Source organism: Lonchura striata, chromosome 4 (assembly GCF_046129695.1).
Source record: "Lonchura striata isolate bLonStr1 chromosome 4, bLonStr1.mat, whole genome shotgun sequence".
Taxonomy (NCBI): domain Eukaryota; kingdom Metazoa; phylum Chordata; class Aves; order Passeriformes; family Estrildidae; genus Lonchura; species Lonchura striata.
In genome coordinates, this window is record NC_134606.1 from 5079587 (window position 1) to 5098973 (window position 19387).

Below are 19387 nucleotides of genomic sequence, written 5' to 3' on the forward strand. Positions count from 1 at the left end.
AATAGAAATCATATTCCAAATAGCAGAAACACTAAAAATGTACTGAAAATTACATTTGAATTTTCACTCTGATTTTATGGAAGAACATAGGAAAAGAAATTGCCAGGACAGTGGGAGTTCATTATTTTGGATTCCTTTTTCTATATGAAGAAGCATTGTTTTAAAGCACTTGTGAAACACTCCATACCTGACACAAAGGAAATTTCTCCTTGCTTTGGTAAACTCTTGATGTGAGTCATGACAAAGCAAATGCATTTTGGCAGATGGAGTAAGTGGCAGCAGATTTTCCCTTCTCTCTGATGATACACTACCAAACCCATCAACAAATGGAATAACAATATATTTACTTGCCTTGCTCTTGGGGTCACACTGCTCCAGCAGCTGGAGAGGCAGAATATCCATGTGCCAGCAAGTCTTTCAGCCTGGAATTCTGCTACTCTTGCTGATAATTTCAATGCCAGACTATTCAAGATGAAAGCTCAAGTCTGTATGCCAAGCCCTTGACACACAAACCCCAGTAACCATTCAGCAAGAGCATCCTTCTTCTCCTGAGCTACCCATTGTTCTGCCACAAAGTCCTGTTGGAAAATCCCTCTGGAATTTAGCATGTTATGTTTATTACAAGAGTTTATGCACTAATAACTCATCCCTTTCCACTTTAAATAAATAAATAAACACATTTCTTAATAAAACAAATGTGAAATCCCACACATAAGGTGGTGCAGCCTCATGGGTCAGTAGAGGTTGGGGAACAGATGAGGTGCCACAGCTCTGAAGGAAACCCCTTGGAGTCAAGGTGGGCAGCAGGCTGTATCTGAGCTAACACTGTGCCCTCAGGACAGCAAAGACAGGCTCTCCTCAAGTTGTGAAAAGATGCAACAGGTGCAAGTTTTAAAAAATGAACATTCTGGTTGGACTAAATGAAAATTTATTCACTGTGTTGCTGCAAAAATGTGTGGATTGAAGGGTAAACCCATGTCTGTCCTCAAGGGTTTTAAGAACTGGACTGGAAAATGTCCTCATAAACCTGCCCTAGCTTTGATGTCAGTCCTGACTGATGAGAAATTTGGAATAAAGACCTGGAGGTTTTCCTCCTGACCTTGCCCTTCACCAAATTTCCCATTTCACCGTCACCTCTGGCTGTCTCATGGGTAATTTCTGCAGACATGTTCAAGTTGGTTTCCTTCTCATTCTCCAGGCTTCTCCTTGCCAGCCAAGGCTACCAAAACTTTCCAAGTTCAGATTTTGCTGCTTCCTTATGCACCAGTCTCACTGACTTAATTGGATTTGCTCCCAGTCCATAAGTGCTTATGGATGACATTTTATAATCCAACTGAAAGAATTACAGCCCAAGGGAAGGCAATATAGCTGCCTAATGAAAAGATATTCTTCTGAGAACTGGGAAAATCTTCCCTCCAGAGCTGTGCTCACCTCAGTGCCCTAAAGCTCAAATTACTCAGGTATTATCAGGCCTCAATTATCTGGTTACTTTTCGAGTATTAATAAAAAACAACTGAGAACACAAATAAATGGGGAAAAATGCTCAGCTATATTTTTCTAGTTTGTATTATGCTTTTTTTTTTTTTTTCTCTAATATAAAATTGCTTTGTTTTCTTGGCCAGTGTTTCCATACTACCTGAAAAATTATGTGGAAAACTAATTAACAGGCACAATGTATTGCACTGCAGGCTTCCTGTATTGTGTAAATTAAGATAATGGTGAACTTCTCACTCCAATCATTTTTCTTGCAGTTCTGTTACTAAACCTGCTGCCACTCTCCAAACAAAACATGAAACTTCTTCCCTTATGTTTCATAGGCCACATTCAAAAAAGCAGTGGTTTTATTACACATGTAATTAGAACTTAATTTTCCTGACAAAAATTTTGATGTTTGTTTAACTGGATACACATTCCAGGAAAGGTATCTATCCACATGAATATAAAAATATGGCAATGTGAAGTAGTGTCTTTACAGAAAGATTTCTCAAAGCAAATAACAGGGATTGGATATTAATTGTCCATGAATATAAATGGAAATTGGTGCTTGATTGTCCTCTAGTTCTTTAAAACTCCTCTCTTAGTGATATGAACAAACTTGAAGAGACGTCTTTAGGAGTAGCATGAAGCTGGATCCCAAGCTGACATAAATCAACACAGCTCTGGCAGGTTTCTGTTGATTTACACCAGCTGAGAAATTGTGTCTCTGCACAGATATCTATTGCTGAGCTGTTGAATGATTAATATTCACATAGTTATTTAAATTTTCACCTTTGTCTTGGGCTTGTTTTTCTTCACATTCATCAGATGATTCCTGAAAAGGTATTTTTGTACTTATTTATTTCCACTACATGCAGTTCTAAGATTGTCTAAAACTGCAGTGCATGTTTCTCAAAACTGCTAGAACTGAAAATGTTTAGAGAGCAAAGCAAAAACATTTTCTTTTCTAAACTGGTTTGGTTTTTCCTCCAATTTGAGCACACAATACTTACTCATTTGGGAGCAGGGGAAAACATTGCCTGCCAACAGAAAAGGAAAACATTTATTGCTAATAGAACCTTAACATGTCCATATCACCACATTTCTCTGACTGATATTAAAGGAACCATATTTGCACTCATTACAGAGAAAATTGTCCATTTTGCATGAAAAGAGATGCTGTAATTATTATCATATTGGCACAGAACTGCTAAAAATGGGATGGGATAGGACTGGAGGACATAATAACATGTTTTAAATACTGCCCTCCACCCCAGACCTAATTTAATTTTTTTGTAGACCATCTTTGAATCAAACATGCAGATGTTGTCCTCTTGCTGTGAATTTGACTGCAAAGTGTTTTCTCCTTAACCACATGTGTAGGTTTCTGTACAGGAACCCCTCCAAACTGAAGTGAGGTTCCAAAAGAGCAAACTGCATCCCATTATTATTGAAAGAATCCAAGGAGTGCTTCCATCAGAAATTATGAACTCTTCCTCAATACAAAAGAAAAACCCAAACCAAACCAGGAAATGAAAACAGAGACCGTGGCATTCAGAGCTGTTGCTTCTAAAAAGAAAAGGGGGGAAAGCAGTGATGAAATTCTGCCAAATCCATAAGTCCACCCAGGCACATGGGGGAGTTGATACTTTACAATTAAGACTCTAAAGCAGCTACAGTTCAATTAGGATCCTTTCAATAAAACATCTGTCATTGTGGAATTTGCATAGGCATCCTGCTTCAAAGAAATATGTTTACTTAAATAGAAGTTAGATCAATATAAGTAGTTTATGTATTTCTTCCCAGATCACGTGCAAGGTATTGATGATTATCTTACTTAATTTTCTTCAGCCTGTCTCCTGTGAGTGATTTATAATGAAAAGCCTCAGAGAAGCAATTATAATTCCTTAAGGTATAAATATCACATCTGTATACCAACCTGAATGATAGCATGGTGACAGAAACTTAATGTTTATTTATGTACATGGGAGATTCAATTTAATATTGGCTCAACTTTTTTATCACTATTTGTATTAGCTTGCATACTGAAATATAGGTAATTTCAGCACATGCATAAATTCTTTGAAATGAGTTAAAGAAGAAATCGGGTAACTTTCATTGCCTACACATTTCCTGGAATTATTAAACTACATTTAAATCCTACCATTCTGATTTTTCTTTTTAATTTAATTAATTGGAGTACAAATAAATTAAAAGCTTGCATAAGGTGAAACTCATCCCTGTGCCTCTGTAGCTATTTTAATTATTGAAGTGTAATTTCAGAATTTGTGTTCGGGCATTATTCCAGTCTTCCTCAGGGATTTTCAGGACACCTCAAAGCTGATTATAACCGTTATGATTTTTTTTTTTTTTTCCCTGCACAACAGGTAAGGAGCAGAACCAGGTATATCAGCTCATGTAGAAGAGGCATGGTGTGGTTTTCCATCCCTGGAAATATCCAAGGCCAGGTTGGAACGGGGCTTGGAGAACCCTGGGCTAGTGGAAGGTGCCCTGTCCCCCAGGGGAAGATGGAGCTGGATGATCTTTAAAGTCCCTTCCAAACTAAACCATTCTACACCTTTGTAATTTAATATTCTGTCTCTTAAACTGCAGATAAACACCTGGTGTGATGACATATATAATTTGCTGTTTGTTTTGCTGGAAGAGCTCTTCAGAGCACTCCTAAATAACTAAAAGAATGATGGGTAATGGAAAAAGCAGGAGACTAGTTTGCTCATATCACTATGGGAGAAGTTTTTAAGAACTGGAGGACAACCAAGCCATAGAAACTTCCCCAGCTGCTGTCCCAGAGTGGAGATGGAAAGAAAAGCTGCAGAGAGGGGAATGTGCTGCTGTGGCTGTGCAGGTAAAAGCCAGAGGGATGAGACCTGGGGCATGGCCTCAACCCTCGGACAGAGGATCTGAAGGGATTGGCACTGTCTGGGTGATGCTGTAAGTTTAATCTTTCATATTTTATAGATTCTGAACTTAGTGTGTGACTCTGAACTTCATATAAAGCATCAGGAAGTTCTGCCCACAGCTCAGTCACACAAAACAATCCTTTTCCAGCCTGAGAACCAAGGACACCGTTGCACCTTCAGTTCAAAAGGTGCAAACAACAGAGAATTGAGGAGAGCAAACTGGGAGGATGGGACTGCATAACCTGGAGCTGTAATTGGACAATTAACCCCAATATGGAAATGGACCAAAACTTATAAAGTGTGAAAACGTGTGACTCAGTGTCCATCTTTGGTCCATCTTGGGTGTAATCTTGGCCAGGCTCTTGCACTGCCCAAGGTGTATCCTTTAAAGGCTTTTTAATAAATACCTCCTTTATTCCTTTAACCCTGTCTAGTCTCTGTTCTAGGTCAGGCTCAGGCAACCTGGGAGCTGGAATGGTCTGAGGAGCACCCAGCCATGGGGGAATGTGGAGTAAAAGCAGCTCAGCTGCACTGCAGGCTCAGCTGTGCAGAGAGAGGCTGAATTTGGCTGAATTTGGCTGAATGCTGTGCAGTCCTACCAGAGATGAACAGCATTCACAGATACTGACAGAATAGGTAACAACAGGAGAATAGAAAATAAAGAAAAAAAGGGAGGACCCCCCCCCCCCCCCCATATTATTTGAATCGTCCCAATGACTCTGAAAAATGAGAACTTAGTTTGAAAATTTTTGGCATCATCACACATTCCAGTGGTTGACTGGATGTGTTCTCTGTGGTTCTGCCCTGTTCTCCTTTTTCTGCATCTATGAAAGATAAATCTGTGAAGTGTTCTTCTAGCCTTCACTGCTTTTTAAGCTAATCTGGGAGCTTGAAGATTCTGCAGTCCAAACAAAAAACAAAAATCTGATTTTTACTCTTTTTTTTTTTAATTAGGAGCTTCTCATTTATCTCAAATGACATTTTTGCTGCCTTTAGTGTTCTCCTGCATTTTCTAAGTGCTTTTCTGTTAGGAGCTTGCAAAGCTTGCTGATGTCTGCATTAAACCAATCCATCAGCCATGGCACTCAATCACAGTAAGTGAAACACGTCTTCTACCTGCAATGTCTCCCTAGAAAGAGCTACAAAGAAATTGGTTTTATTTGACTTTTAGCACTTCTGGATTGACCACAGTGTATTTGGAGTTAAAACCTTTTAATTTAACTGCTAGTAACAGAGGAAATTGTCCATCTACAAGGCTGATTTGCTCAAACAAGACTTTTGATGTCTCTCTTTATTTCTCACCTACAATATAAAAGGCAAATTTTTTTAAAAAAAGAGTTGAAGTTCTTTATTCAGAAATCAGACTTTTTCAAATTTGAAAGTGTGTATAAAGTGTGTATAAAGTGTGTATAAAGGCTGTATAAAGTCTACTCAAATATTTACAAAAACATTTTTAAAGACGAATGATTAAATGCTCAACTATTGGCATTGTAAAATAACTCCATTTTTGGTTATGCCTAACTTTGTTTGGTGTCACCTTATTCCATGAGCCCAGCAGAGTTGTCCAGTGGTACATTCTTGCAACAGTTTTTTATCAATGGAAAGACCAGGGCTAATAGCATAGAAATGTTTTAAATTAAGAAACAAACTTTTGTGGTGACCATGTCATTGGTAACTTTTAAAAAGAACCCCATGAAATAAACATTTGTAGACCTAACACCTGCTTCAGAAACAGCTTCTGACTTAAATATAATTATTGGAAAATCAGTTATGATGATTCCTAAGGTTGTTGTGGTGTTTTCCTTCTCTTCACTCAAAACCAATTTGTATTTGCATAAAAAGGTAATATAATTTCCTGGGTTATAAACATTTAAGAGATTGATTTACACAGAATCAAGGACCAGTTGAGGTGGGAAGGGACCACTGGAGATCATCCAGCCCAACTAAATTTCAGTCCTGATCCAGGCAGGGTTTTTGGGAGCTGGCTGCTGAGGACCTTTTCCTGTTTGTTTTTTTTCTTTTTGGAGCTGGTAACACCACATCAGGTGTGGGCTGTCAGTATGAAAACCACTCAACACATGAGATTTCAGTATGAAAACCACTCAACACATGAGATTTTTTTAAAAAGTTGAGGTAATGCTTTCAAGGAGAGCATTTCTCATAAGCATTTGGAAATGTCAGTGACTACAACTTATCTGTCAAGCTTGCAGATTGACAGTTTTAGATCCAGATAATGCATTAACCACAACCTACCATCAGCTGATTTGGCTTCTCTGTCACTTCCACACAGCACTGGTCTAAAAACTTTTAATTACTTGGTCACATATTTTTTGAGCCCATTCTCAGGCAAGAGAGAACATGGAAAAGCCATCAGAATACAGTTTTCAAGGTGGCGGGGGGGGGGGGGAATGTACTTTCACTGAGGTAGAAAAGTTTCATGGGAAAGGGTTGTACTAGCAAAAGCAAAAATTCAGATCTAAGTTTTTAGCTCTAAATTTCAGATTCTTTGTAGATTTCAAAGCAATTTAACTGCTAAATATTACTCTCCCTGTGTTACAATTGTGGAAAGACCCAGTCAAACCCCAGGTTATTCTAGTTGGGCTCTGAGGTACAATTTTCAGCTGCTGAGCAAAACCAGCTGGATTTGCAGAAAGGCAGAGGAACCTGAAGAAGGCTCATTCTAAGGAGCACAACTACAACTCCAGTGCAGTCCAGACTAATCGCAGAACCATTTAGGAATAGCTGGAATAGACCTCCAGGGTCATCAAGCCCAGCCTTTGAGTGATCACCTCCTTCTGAACCAGACCAGAGCAGTAAACATCACACAGATCTTCTCAGCCTAAATTTTGTGCAGCACTGAGAGCAGCCTGGGTCTATCCTGGGGCTGTCCTGAGGGATGGGTGAGGGCTGTGGCAGATGTGCTGTGGAAGAGGGAGGAAGGGTAAGTGGTGATTTTAGGAAGGGCTACAGCTGCCATCTCATCACTTGTGTCACAGCACTGTCTCTTTTTCCTAGGGACAAAGCACACAGGAAATCCCTATTCTAGTCTTGCTCCCACCTGACTCCTGCAGCACTCAGCAGTCTCATCTGCCTGCTTCAGGAGCTAATAACCCTCTCAGCAAGTCAATGAAAAAGACACAAATCACCTGCCAGTCACTCCTGTCACCGAGTGGCCCACTCTGCTACACAAGAGATAAATCTATTGTGACCACACTTGTCACTGTCCTGGAGGTCAAAGCTGATGTAAACCAAAGGCACCTGGTTTATGCCTCCTGAAAATAAGGTCCATTCCATCTGTCTATTTAAAAACTGAAAGACATAAACAATTACAAACACTTCAAAGATTTCACTGTCCTACCTTGTAACAAACTCCAAAGCTTATCTGTGTTGATAACAGACTTTTCTCTCTCTCCTGCCTGACTTGCTTGTTTGACCCACTTTTTCAACACTTTCCCTAAAGGTAACACAAAACCTTTTTGAGTTGTTCATGCAACTTTTGATCATATTTAATAACCAGGACCTCTTTTTGAAGGTTGTGTGAGACTATTGGAGAAATCCCAATGGCTTTTCATCGTCCAAGGGATTATTTGCATATTGGGTCAGGCAACAGATCTCAGCAGCTCCATCTCTCTCAGTCAAATATACAGAACTTGAACAGAAAAATTGGGTTGGCTTCTTATGTGTGTGATCTTATTTTTTCCACCATCAGTAACTGCCAGTTCTGCAAACAGGTGGGATTATGGATATCTGATAACCTGCAATGTATCTAAAACATGCTGAAGGGGTTGGCAGACATGACAAGTTGCTTCTGGAACTGTTCATGTTTGCACTTTTACACAGAGCTCCAATATTCTATCTCAAAAACCCTGTAAATGACAAAGGGTGTAATTACAGTTGTCCTTTTTAGCTGACAGGTCACACTGTTGACTCATATTCATCTTGCCATCCACCCAAACCCACAGATCTCCTTCTGTGGAGATGCTCTCCAGCCTCCTGTCCCCCAGTGTCAATGTGCAACCAGGACTGCCCCAGCCCAGGTGCAGAATCCAGCCCTCTGCAAGTACTTGTGCTCCTCCAAACCATTGCAGGGGTCTAAAAGTGACTAGCTCAAACTTTAATGCTATAGAATGATAGAAGCAAAAATAGTTTGGGTTGGAAAGGTCCTTTAAAGGTCACCTAATTCAACCCCCTGCAATATGCAGGGACACCTTTATGTAGATCAGGTTGCTCAGAGATCTGTCCTGACTTTGAATGTTTCCAGAGATGAGGATCTACCACCTTTCTGAGCAACCTGTGCCAGCCTTTCACCACACCCATTGTAGCAAAATATTTATATCTAGATGGAATAAACTTTTTTTTTTAGTTTAAAACCACTACCCCTTGTCCTATTTATCATTTATACAGGTAAGCTGAAGCATTCTTTGTGTCCCCAGTTGCATTCAAAGCCCAGTGATGCAAATGTTCATTAATATGCAGTAAATATTGGTAGCATCCTGATACATTTTTAATGTCTATTTATTATGATTTTATCCTGTCAGCTAAATGCCACATTGTCAAGATTTAGTTACGAAGTGGGGACTGATATGGTAATGGATGGCAAAGCAAAGCAGAAAGCAAGAAAACAGCATTTTTTTCCTAGCAATTCTTCCTTTTTATTTGAGTTTGTGAGATGTTATTTGAAGTGTGGATTCAACACCAGTGATATACAAGTACTTTTCTACACAGGAGGGGATTTTCTTGGCAATTGCAGACCAAGTCAATGCATTTAATGGAGTTTAGGAGGATTTCAGCCAACCCCAAAGCACAAGGAGTTTTAGCCTCTGAGGTAAGATTCTAGATTCCAGGGTTAGCTGTTAGAATGGAGTGACAGAATTTCATCTGTAGAAAAAGTCCTTTATCTTTTCTGCAATCAGTCCTTGTATTTCTACATCAGGAGATATTAGAAATCCTCTCTTGAGGAGGGTTGGGAGATCAAGAGCGTGGGTGGATAAGGGAGAAAGGGCTGTGACAGGGGACATATCAGCAGTTCTGATATTCTCAGCTGGGAGCATCAGGACATATCTCCCTGTATTCAGCAAGTCACTGCAATTTCTCTGGCTAATTAGTGGAATCACTTTAAGCAATGGATGACTCTTTAAAATAGGAACCAGAAGCCAGCGGAGATATGCAGAGAAGAAAACCTCTCAACAACTTCTGAGGCTAATGGAGAAGATAAACATCTCCTGAAAATGGTTCATCCCTAAATAATCATTAAATATCATATAAGAAAAAAAATCATTAAATAAGTTCCAAAATTCAATTTCTATACTTCCTCATACTGTACACAAGGAATATTTGACTAAGGCAGGTCTACAAACCTATATTTTTATTTTTGAGGTAAGGTGACATGGATCTCAACCACACTGGTCAGGTGACCAGGGATAAATCAGAGCTTTAGGGTTTAAAACTCAAGTGAAATATTCTCATTAATCTTTATGGGACTCAAAGAAGTCACATCATTTTCATTTAAAGTATTTTAATTGTCAATTACTCTTCAATGAACTGGAGATGTTTTATTCGTTGAAACTTTATCTCACTCCAGGTTCTTTTCCTTATCTGTTCCTCATTACTATGCTGAAAGGTATGAAACCAAAAAAGATTTGTCTTAGCATGAAACTCGATGTCATTAAAACCTGAATGAAGATAAAAGTGGGGAGAAAAGAAAAAGAATCCAAAATGCCATGAAAAAAATACCAGAAATTTGTACCAGAGTATTCCACATTGCCTTTATCAACTCAGGAAATGTAAATGAAAAGGAAGCCAGTGAAGGTTGAGAAAAGCCCATGTTTAGAACAGAGCCTAGTAGTGCACTTCTGTCATTCATGCAAGTAAAAGTTAAATTTAACTGTTCAGATGTAATTTTTAACTAAAAGAACCATTACCTGAACCACAGGGTTATATCTCAGAGGGAACTTAAAGAATGAATTTCACCTGAAACAGCAACAGAAGGTTTTTATTTCAAAAAGTGAAGCGCAGCAAAGGATGCTGGAAATCAGAGCTTTTACTAGGACTTGGTTGCAGGTGAAAAATGGAATATAACTATTGCATTTTACAAGGAGCCAGCTCCTCCTCCATCCCGTTGACTTTCAGGTTTAACAGCAGAGGACAATTCATAGCAAAAAGGCATTAACTTCATTTGCATTGTGAGTTAATAACAGATGAAGTTCTTGCCAGCCAGCTCCTTTCAATGCACTGAGAGAAGCATAGAATTGATTTAGTACACACAGTAAAATTAAGTGGACATTTTGCAATGCCTGAATTAATTGCAGGATGTATTTTTGTTTATTACTTCCGAGGGAAACTTCAGTGGTTCTCATTAAATGCATGGATGGATGGATGGGTGGGAGAATGATTGATGACACAGGATCAAATATAGCCAATTATTTTTCCATTTCTTCTAGGCATATTGCTCTATTAAGGACCAGAATATAGCAATAACAATCAAACTTAGCAGAGCCATCCTTATTTGCTCTTTAAGGCTGAAATTCAGCCCTGTGAATATGCACAGCAAACACCCTTTTTCATTTCTCCTTCCTCCCCACAAACACTTGTATTCATTAACAAGACGCTGACATTTACAATAAGGACAGATTTTCAAAAGTGTTTGCTTCTAGAACTGCAAGGTAAGTAATCACATTTTCCAAGGAGTTTGCTCACATTGGTCCTTCACAGCAAATGCCACCCTGCTCCAAAGAACTCAGCCCAGCTGCCCACTCAGGCCTAAGGGAGCTTCCTGCAATCAAATTTTGTTGTCCTGTTTCAAACCCTTCCTTAAAATCTATGATGTGAAAAGGAATAGATAAAAACAGTGGATTAATGTATCTGTTCAATAACCAGGAGAGGGCTCAGTCTGTATTTTTGTGTCCTGGTGAGGTTCAGCAGTGACAAGGGGATGCAATTCACACAATGCATTCCAGCACTGAGTCAGGACTACTCCCTTGCATTCGCCACTGGGCACAGCACTGTTTGGAAAGTTGTTTTACCATCTAAACAAACAGAAGAATATTTCAAAGTGGAGGAAATTGCTGCCTTGGGTCTGTACCCACACCCTGGCTAATATCTGTGGCCTCACAGCCTCTCCTTTCCCACTCTGCCCATACCCAACCTGTCCTGAAGACCTAAAATGTTATTTTTAAACACCAAAGCCCTTTTTTGGCCCTATCTTTGTATCATGGTGGAATCAAAATCCAATAATTAATTCTCTCCAGCCCAATTAACAGGACCCAGAAATCTGTAACTGATTACACTTTGCTTTCTGGATCTCCATTCACCCAGACTAGAATTTAGTTCAAAATTTGGTAACTGGCAACTGCTGCAGCTGTCATTTGAAACTTCAGCTTACTTTTGTGTGGACTTTTTTTTTTAAATTTAACCTTACACCTATTTCTAGCTTCTAAAGTTTGCTGCAGCTTTGTGTTCACCTCCTCAGCAAAGGTAGGTCTCCCTCTGAGTTCAGACATTCTTCTCCTGAAAAAAAATTTTACTTTCTCCCAGCAGCTTGCCACTTCCACCTTATAATCACTTAACTATCATGCCTCTCCAAGGATATAGAAGTTTATAAAATCCCTGAAAATGTCTTCATTCTGCTGGAATTTCTTACACTTATGGACTTCAAAAAAATCCCACCAGATATTCTGTATTTCTCTCTCAGAGCTGATAATTTTTTTTACATAATTTTAACTTTTTAAATTTTATTTTGTTAATATTCTCCAAGCTGAATCCAATTGGTCATGTTCTTTGCCTACAATCAACTTAAATACAGGTATGTCAGAACTTATAAATATGGTTGTTTTGATCCCTAAATCATCTATAGGTTGTTTTGACAATATTTTAAATAGAAATTTCCAGGGCACAGCTCATATGTGCAGCATCAGCTCCAGCCATGATCTTGTTTTAGCACCTCATTGTAAATAAAAAATAAATCTGCCTCATCATACCAGGGTAAAAATGAAGTAACAGAAGGTTTAGTAGCATGAGAAATATTTTCTCAGAAGCTAGACCTGGTAAGCTGCAACCTCCATCTTATGAGCTGTTTAATCAATTCTGCATTGACTTCACTAGTCAAAACATTTATTTTGAATGTCATTTATGTTTAAATTGATTCCTTTTATTTGATCTCTTTCTGAACTGATCCCAAGTCTTTAAAGACATGGGTTGTTTATAGAAATTTATTTAAAAATTGGGATGATTAACTTGTAGAGTTTTTCATCTGTTGCATTAGGAGGTTTATAATGTTCTCTTTTACTGTTCATTGATGACTCCTAAGTCTATTGTCACTGATTTTTGCTGTCCAAAAACAAATGCAAATATTTTGGTTGGGAGTTTAGACATTCTCATGGGAATCCTTTTGAAGAACAGTGATCTTGAAGAAACATTTAATCAAATGGTGCTGAAAAATCTGTGAAATGCTTAGGAGGGGTGAACACAAATCAAGGCTTTCTGAGGAATTCAGTCACCACCGTGCTCAGACTAATTACCATGAAAGGTTCCCAGCACCAGATTTGTACCCGTTTCCAGGCAATGTGTGTTTCCAGCAGAAATTTCAGTGTTTGGATGGAAACACAGAGATAATAACACACAGGTGAGGAGGAGGAGCCCAACCCTGTGATCCCATCTGCTCAATCCATCTCCACCAGTGCTGAGAGATGACAAAAGCCAAATTTTAACTGCATCTGCCTGGGACATCTGAGTTTGGGTTCTGGTGCCAGGAATTCATTGGAGCCAAACCAAATGATCATCCAACTTGTGTCTTGATCTAAGGATGGCCACACAAAAATATATTTGTGTTCCAGCTACTCCAGTGTGCAACGTGAGCAGGTGATCAGGATGAAATCTGTCAGCACAAAACTAGAATGTGTTTGACACTTGGTGGTAGTTTAGCCATAACATAAATCCTAGAAGCTGTCATGCTTTCTTGTGTTATGTATCCAGATAAAATACACCCAATTTCCTTTTCAGATATAACCAAAACCTTATTTTAATTAAAAGGTAATAGAGTTTCTTTGAGATTAAAAAGATAGCCAGTCTTCTGAGAAATATGAAAACTATGAGGGGGAAATCTGTAACCTGTATGTAAGAGAGTTGCAGTTGTGATGCTGAGGTTAGAGTGAAAACAGCTTTAAAATAAGATTCTTGAGACTCACAAACATCCTCCATCTCAGGCACTGCTCTATGGAATTTCCAGCCTGAAAGTCACAATTCTGTGAGCCCCAGATGTGGTCTTCTGTTTCCAGTTAATAGATATTTTCTTGACAGCAAAAGGGGGTGATCTGACCTCTACTTTAGAGCTTCCAATCTTCACAACTGGGAGATCTCTTGCTCCACTGAGAGCTGCAGAGCTCCTGCTCTTTGTGCTGCCAGTGAAGGCAGGTAATTGTGGAGAATCTGATTTGGGCTGAGTCATGCTCTGGTTCTGCCTGGATTTTTCTGTTGTCCATATGAGCGAGTCTAAAGCAGAGAGTTTAGGTTTGTGGCTCCCAAAAATTGGTAAATAGGTACCAATAGGTAAATTTACCAATATATAAAATTTTCAATTTTCCAGAAGTGAACAGACTGGAACAACCATGGCAACGTCACCCAAAACTTCTGCTCTTGTTTTGTTAAGACAGAAGAAACCCAACCAAAACCATTCATTATAACCAGATAGAAAGGACACTCTTTTCAACTCTCTTCTACCTCTCACAAAAGCATCAACAGTGTGTGAAAAGGTTGAAGTAGATATTGACTTGATCTATTAAGGTCTGTTTGCTAAAAACCCCCTCTAGCAATCAATGTCTGTACTCTCTGGAAGTGCAGTGTCAATTCTGACCTTCAATTATGAACCAAACAGTCTTGATTTTTATCAGGAAACAAAGAAACAAATGGATTTATTATTTATCTGGTAAAATTTTTCTCTTTGACATGAGACTATATTAGGCTAACATAGGGTTTGGTTGCTGCAGCACTTCATCATTTTTAATTTAAGAAATAACAGAAGAGAAGGTAAAGTTGCATTATTTCATGGCAGTAATTATTACATGGCTGTCATTTAGATGTGACAGACTTCAGCCTGTGCCAGATTTTTTCTCTTTCTCAAGCCAGGTTTTGCTAGTGTCTGCAGCCTATTTAATATATTAGTGATGAAGCAAATATTTCTGCTGAGCCAATCACCCAACCATAGGAGCATCTGCATGAAAAATTCATGTGCCTACACAAGTGCATGACAATCTCTAATAGGAATCCACATCCCCTCATGCTGGAATCAGGTGCATTGCTAACAAGCTGCAGGTGGAGACATGAAGAAATTAATTGCAAGGCCCTTGATAATTGTTCAGACTTCATCTTAAATACGCTGGTGAATCTGTCATTTTTTTGGTAATTTACTTTTTGTTGGATTCACTGCTCACAATAAAGAGCCTCATCTCTTATCTTCCTCCAAGGCATGTGATGGACACAAAAGCTGTCCATGAAGAGAAGGAAAATGAAACACTGAGAAGGAAAATGCAGATTGAGGTTAAGAGATAAAAGCTGTGAGAAGGAAAAAAAAAGACACAGAGTTGTGATAAGGAGGGAAGAAGCAGAAATCTAATTTTGGGGGGATGGAAATCTGCCAGCAGTGATATAGTGGAACACACATGTCACACTAGAGATGTTACCCTGTGCAAGCCTCAGTGCCACTAAGCTTGAGCAGGGGAGCAAGTAAACAAGGATTCAAGCTCCACCCCACTGCAAAGCTGATTTTCTGACAACCTAAATGCAAATCCCAGCTCTGAAATATTTTTTTTTTTTAATTCTCATACCACAACAAAACATTGCTGTTTTACCTCCTGTGGGACAGATAAGAGGCATATTCCCAGATCCAACCAGTGAAATAGCTGCACATCTTACATATTCTCCTTCTTGGGCCCAACCTGATGGTTTTATGCTTGATTGCTTCTCTGCAGGGAAGTCTGATAATCCCATTTCCTTGAAGAATATGAAAGCCTGGAGTGGCACAGAGCACACCTGTCCTGCAGGGCACAGAAAGGTGCCCTGCTGGTTTAAAGCAGGCAGTGTCTGCCACTGCTCCGTGCTCAGCCTGGCACAGCACGACCTGAGACACAGCAAATCCTCCTCTGAGCTGTGGGTCCAACACAGCAAATCCTCCTCTGAGCTGTGGGTCCAACACAGCAATCAGAGGCAGGCAGCCTCTCCCTAAATGCCCTCTCACCTCCAGCTCAATTAAATCTGTGTGCCCACTTTCCTGCAGCATCCCAGAGCCTTCACCTGTGCTCAGGTGCATCTGCTTTGGGATCCAGCTGCTGTGAAAGGTTTCCTGCACATCCCACAGCCTCAGGGATGCTGTTCTCTGCCTTTGCTTGGGGTTGGACAGGATTTGTCTCCTACCAGAACCGAGATTCATCTCAGCAAATCTGTGCGCCTGGCATGTCATTTTGGTTATTGCCTGGGTTCCCTCTGCATTGAACAGAGAGCTACTCAGTGTGGAGGAGGTTTTACAGAGATTTCTGTGAGCCAGAGAGAAGTTTGATAAGAGGATCCATGTTTACCCTGAAAGAATTCTCTACCAAGGACATTGACATAGAAACCAAGAAAAAAGAAGGATAAATAAGAGAACCCTGCAACTGCCTATTCCAATAAATACTTTGTTTGTCTCTTGTGACCAATGAGTAAACTTATGAGTTTGTAAGAATGTAAAAAAAGCATGCATACTATAATAAAAATGCTTTGAAGCCTTCTGAAAATGGAGTGTTGCTTTGTATTGTCTCCATCTCAACTGTGACAATTCAGGACATGATTCATCTCACCTATCTTGAACATTATTTGGGGTTTATGTCATTAATCAATCTCTGTTGGTGTTCATCTCAGTTAACTGGTGCTTGATGGCTGGCAAGGTCTAAACACTCAGCCAGGAGACACGAAAATATAGCTGGGATATTTCATATGTATGGGACAAAATATTCCTGCTGTTCAGATCCATGAAACCATGCCCAAGTCAATGGAGCTTAAAATTCAAACAAGAACAGCAGCTTGTGGGATTTTTTGTGCTATCACTCTGCTGAGGGGTTCCTCTCTTGTCAAATTCTCCTGCTAACAAGCTTTGATTGTATTGCACACTCCAAAAAAAACAAAACCAAAAAAAACCAACCCAAACAAAACCCCTTCAACATAATTTAACTGGACAAAAGTAGACAGATGGAACCCCAAGTATAATCAGCTTTCTGCCCCTCTTGATATGAACAAAGAGGAAGTCTTCTTGTCCAGTCCAAATGATGTTTGCTAACTGCTGCATTGAACTAATTCATGATGACACAATTGCCTTGTTGTCTGCTGAACGTTTCTATCCATCATTTTCTGTAAACTTCCCTCAAATGTAGTCTCTCATTTGGCACAAAGCCCTGAGGAGGCTCAGAGATGCTGAGCTACAGCCCCTTGTACCAGCCAGCAGCTTCACCTGGGAAGTTTTGCTTTTAAACAAACTGGAAATGCCCATGGAAGTCTTCCTAAATGCTACTTTCTACAACTATCTTGAAAGTTCCTGTCTGTTTCAGTTAAAGAAAACAGATTTAACATCCAATATCTGATTTTGTTTGATTTTTTTGGTGGTTTTTTTTAATGGTCATTTGGTTGTAGGACCAATAAAAATATATTCCACATCAAAAGATGTGACTGCAAAAACTCTTGCAGGTTCTTCTAAGTCAATATTACATAAAGCTCTTTGTGAAATGGATTATCAACACTGACAGAGAAGCAAGTAGGCAACTGATTTCTTTACTATTTATATATTAAATTTTACTATCTGATGACCATGTGAAGTCTTTGGAGATTACTGCAACAAAACATTTTTATTGTTCCATATAATACTTTGCTACAGTTATTATTGGATTCAGTTTATGAACTGATGTTACCTGCTTAAGATACAATTCTGAGAGCATACAGACAAAAAATATGCTTTTGCAAGGAAGATATTAGATAAATATTTTACCTTTGTCTTTGTAGTCTGGTTTCCTTAGCAACTTGAAGTTGCACTATCATTTGATCAGCTCTTGACTGGAAAGCAAAACATTACTTTGGTCCAGAAAATAAAAAATAAAGAGTTATTACCATCTTCAGTAAAACATATCATGGTATCCTTGGTAACACCACCATCACCAACACCACCAGAGAGCAAGCACTTCTGCTGAAAAACCAGCATGGATCTTGATGTTTTGAAATATGTAAAAGGGGAGAGAAGGTGGGGGAAGGACTAGGAAAAAGGCCTTTTATAAAAACTAATGCTGGATTGAGGTAAACCTGCTAAACCTGGCAGAGGGACAGTGGCATCTGTGTCCTGAGGAGCTGTAAGAGGCACCATGAGATGAGTGGGAGGGATGGTGCAGAAGTCAGATGTGCCCTGCACAAGGGACAGCTTCCATTTCCAGTTTTCAGCTGGAATAATTGCTCCTTTTCTGAGCTGAAAGCTTTTGGGTCAGGTTAATTGAAAATGAAGCTGCATATTTACATGTCTCAGTTTCCTATACACTGAGGGAATGGAGTTCTTTCATATGTAAATCTGATTTCAAGAAAGATGTTAAACCCAATGAATACAGAGTTAAAATACGCTGGAATATACTCCTTTCTCTACTTAGTGCTTACCCATTTTTGATCACCTCTTCATAGTCAGATTAATAGATAAATTTTGATTCAAAGGACTGTGTCAGAAAAACCTTTTCCTTGGGAAGCTCTCTGCTGAGAGAGGTCCCAAAATATTCCTTCAGAGTGGGACTATTTGATAATGTGCAAACTTTTGCAGTGAAAAGGACACTTTAAATTCAGAAAGCAATTTCCACAGAAATTGGGCAACTGTGTAGAGCATTTTTAAGAGTGTTTCTTGTTTTCCAGCCTAAGTTACTTGAAACACACCAGTGCCTCAACTCTTAGGAATATTTAAAATCAAGCAAACTGGACAGAAAATGCCTAATCTTGATGTTCCAAACATGCCAGGCAATGAACTTGATTTTATGGTGTCACAAATTACCACTGGACATGATCATAACTTCATTTATACTTCACAGTCCTCTGCCAATGAAGGAAAATTCCTGGCAAATCAGTACCGCACTTGCTCACTCTCTGTCTTTTTGTCCATCTCATTTTCTCCTAAATGCTGACGAGGCCCAATTCACGAAGCAGATAATGCTGAAGCTTTGCTAAATGCATGACAGTTGTAATGGTTATTTACAATGTTTTATTTCTGAATTCAGATGAGCAGTTCTAGAGCTAATCTCTGATATTTTGCATTCATCATGAGCTGATGTTTCCTAGGTATTCACTCGGGATGTGATTTACATTCACAATGATTTTCTATAAATGTTGAACTTCTGTGACTGACACTGGAATGCTTTCTCTGAACCTGAAAATAGAAAAGTCGTGATTAAAAACAGTGAATGGAAATTTAAAGTGAACAGCAACCATTAAAAACTATAATTTTCCCCATTTCCAGAAAAGAATATCTGCAAGAATATGAAATTTGGCTTGATTGTGCTATTACACACAGCAGCAAGGAAGGGGCTCTTGTGTAATTACAGAGCAAATATCAGATATTAAGACCTCAAATTCCCTCCAAGGCAGGCCAGTCTGAATTTATTTCCTCCTTTCCCTTCCCCATCTTCTCCCCATCCTGCTATGCAAATCTACTGCCTTATTCACTTGATACAAAGGAATGAACCCTGGACATGGAAGAAGACAAGAACATGCTGTATGAAAAAATCAGCCAATACCTACAGTCTTTCTTTCACAGCAAATCTTTCTTCCTTTAGATGTGGGGAAAAAACCATACTCATTTAGCCAAAACACTTTTCTTTACTCTCCTGCTTCCCTCAGCTCCTGACAAACACTGAAACTCTGCCGAATGCACCACAAGCAACCCTTTAGAATATTAGTTCTTACCCTGGCCCTTTCTTATCAGAGAAGAAATGTTTCTTAATCAAACAGATATC

The 19387-nt window shown here is 39.1% G+C and overlaps 1 long non-coding RNA gene across 1 annotated transcript; it reads right to left on the reverse strand.

Moving 5' to 3' along the window:
• Nucleotides 1-511: 511 nt before the first annotated feature.
• On the reverse strand, nucleotides 512-17480 carry LOC110473282 (uncharacterized). Its single transcript, XR_002465858.2, has 4 exons — nucleotides 17398-17480; nucleotides 10319-10367; nucleotides 2490-2516; nucleotides 512-578 (listed from the first exon to the last, which is right to left on the reverse strand). It is a non-coding gene; the product is annotated as an uncharacterized LOC110473282 (long non-coding RNA).
• Between the last annotated feature and the right edge of the window lie 1907 nt (nucleotides 17481-19387).